This window comes from Rousettus aegyptiacus, unplaced genomic scaffold, assembly GCF_014176215.1.
Source record: "Rousettus aegyptiacus isolate mRouAeg1 unplaced genomic scaffold, mRouAeg1.p scaffold_m13_p_12, whole genome shotgun sequence".
Classification (NCBI taxonomy): Eukaryota; Metazoa; Chordata; class Mammalia; order Chiroptera; family Pteropodidae; genus Rousettus; species Rousettus aegyptiacus.
Window position 1 is genome coordinate 25826281 of NW_023416287.1, and position 2729 is coordinate 25829009.

General features: G+C 37.4%; 1 pseudogene; it reads left to right on the forward strand.

Annotated features, from left to right (window-relative positions):
- Positions 1–1016: 1016 nt before the first annotated feature.
- On the forward strand, positions 1017–1134 carry LOC118610565 (annotated as a pseudogene).
- The last annotated feature ends 1595 nt before the right edge of the window (positions 1135–2729 follow it).

Genomic DNA, 2729 nt, shown 5'->3' on the forward strand with positions numbered 1-2729 from the left:
TAGTTAAGCAGCTTTGAAATATTTGAAATACAGTGATTGTGTGTGTGTACGTGTGTGTGGGCGTGATGTCAGACCATCTCAATTTGTACAACTACATCTGAAGTGCTCGATAGCCACATGTAGCTAGTGGCTACTGCATTTAATAGTGAGATATAGATAATCTGGAGTGTCGTCCTACTTGTGAATGAAGTTCCATGTAATATGAACTGCATATTTGTATGAGGCCCCAAATAGTTAGAGAAACATTGGCTTACAGCAGCAGTCCTCAGCCTTTTTGGCACCAGGAACCAGTGCTCCTTGCTCCTATGAAAACTAATGCCTGATGATCTGAGGTGGAGCTGAGGCAGTGATGTTAGCGCCAGGGAGTGGCTGCAAATACAGATGAAGCTTAGCTGGCTAGCCAGCCACTCATCTCCTACTGTGTGGCTCTATTTCTAAGAGGCTGACCTGTCTGAGGCCAGAGGGTAGGTGACCCTTGGCTTAAAGGACTGTCTCTGTTTTCTGACCTCCTATTTACTTCTTAACTCATTGCATTCTGGCTTCTACCCCACAACTCCACTGATATAGCTCTTTCCAATATCTTCACATTTAACAAATGCTATTTATAATTCTTTATGAATCAATAATATAATAATCTCTTCCTTTGCTTGTATGCTCAGCTACATTTGACTGTGTCATAAAATTTCCCCTTGATATCCTTTGGTCACCTGAATTTTATTATTAACTAATTTTTCATTTATTAAACAAATGTTTATTACTGACCTGGAAATGTGCAAGGTGCTAAGGATACAGTGGCAGGTAAAAATAGACCACTAGAGCCTTTATTCTAATGGCAGAGGCTGCTATCAATCATAAAAGAACAACAAAAAATATATGAAATTGAAACTGTGGCAAGTGCTGCAAAAATTAGATAAATGGTGCAAATAGCAGAAAATAGTATTGGTAACTAATATTTATATGGTACATACAAAGTGCCAGACATTTTTCTAAACATTTTACGTCTATTAATTCATTTAGTCTATGGCCATGCTACCCTGAACAAGTCGATCCTGTTTGATCTCAGAAGCTAAGCAGGGTCGGGCCTGGTTAGTACTTGGATGGGAGACCACCTAGGATGACCAGGTGCTATAGGTATAAAAAACAAAAAAATAATGGATTGTAAACTGACAAGGTCCCTGCAATCTGTGAGGTAATCAAGGGTTGTCTTGCCTAAAAAAAAAAAAAAAAAAAAAAAAAAAATTCACTTAATCTTCAAACAAGACTATGAAGTAGATACTACTATTAGCCACGATTTACAGATGAGAAAACTTAGACAGACCTAGGATACTTAATTTATCTAAGGTCACATAGTACCAAGTGTGGGGCAGAAGTTGGAACCCAGGCAATTTTGTATAGCAAGCCATGCACGTGACCATATCACTAAAGGAGTTAGCTGGAATGGCGAGAAGTTTTTATTTTCCAAGAGTGATGATTAAATCATGAAGAGACCTGTAGGCATGATGAAAATGTGTTCTTCATCTTATAAGAAAAGAAGTTAAATCATTAAAATGCTTTAAAATCAAGTATACTTTATAGGGTAAGAGTGGTTAGACTACCACTGGGATAATATATTATAAAAGAACTAGCTTAATTAGAGGAAGACCAATGCAGTGGTCCCAGAAAGAGAGGTAGCTTGAAAAAAAGATGATGCTTAAACAGATGGAGAGAAGTGGACATACTTTAGAAATGTGTGTATATCTATATCTATATATCTATACCTATATCTATATCTATATCTATATCTATATCTATATCTATATCTATATCTATCACACACTGTAAGGAATCCTCAGTACTTAGTGATAATTGAGTATATACAATTCATAAAAAAAAATGTCAAGAGTTACTTCTAAACACGGTTTTGTATTACTAGTTGGAATTTGAGATGGAGAACACTCGATAACCAAGTTGAATGGGAATGGGAGTTTGGTTTTAAACATGATGCATTTGAGGGGCCTATGGAACATCTCAGAGCTCAGAGGAGAGATGCAATAGAGACAAAATCTATGATCATCTCTTATAGGCAGACGGAGCCATGAGCCCGGGTGCAATCACTTGAGAAAGAAAATACAGAAAGAGAAGATAAGAGGGTCTAAGGTCAAAACTCAAAGAGTTCCAGCATCTAACAGCAGGATACAGGAATTTGATCAAGTGAAGGAGAGAGGGAACAAGAAGTTAGAAGAGCAAGATCATAATGGATCATGCTGCGTGGTTAGAGCCAATGGAAGAATGTTTCAAGAAGGCAGTGGTTATCACTGACTAATGCTACTGAGAGACCAGAGAAGATAAAGACTGAAAACTGTCCACTAGACATAAAGACACCAAATTCATTGGAAATGTCATTCAGATCTTCCTTGAAACTTCTGTGAAGCAGAGATCTTATACTGAGCACCTCTTTTGGTAGCAATTGCCACAATTATAACTTAAATTTGTTTCTGTGATTTTTTTCATTACTGTATCTCTAACACTAGACTTTAACTTCAAGGAGTGCAGGGACTACTTTTGCTTTAGCAGCCCATGTGTTCATTTGCCACCAGTCAGCACTTACCCTACTGTGTGGGTCACTGTGAGAGTAGCGTATGTGTGTCAAATAAATGATTGACTTGGAAAAGAAATATTAAACCACTAAAATAGTAGCTCAAACTCCTATTCCACTTTGCTTTCTCTTTTAAGGCTGAAGCTATTCGATC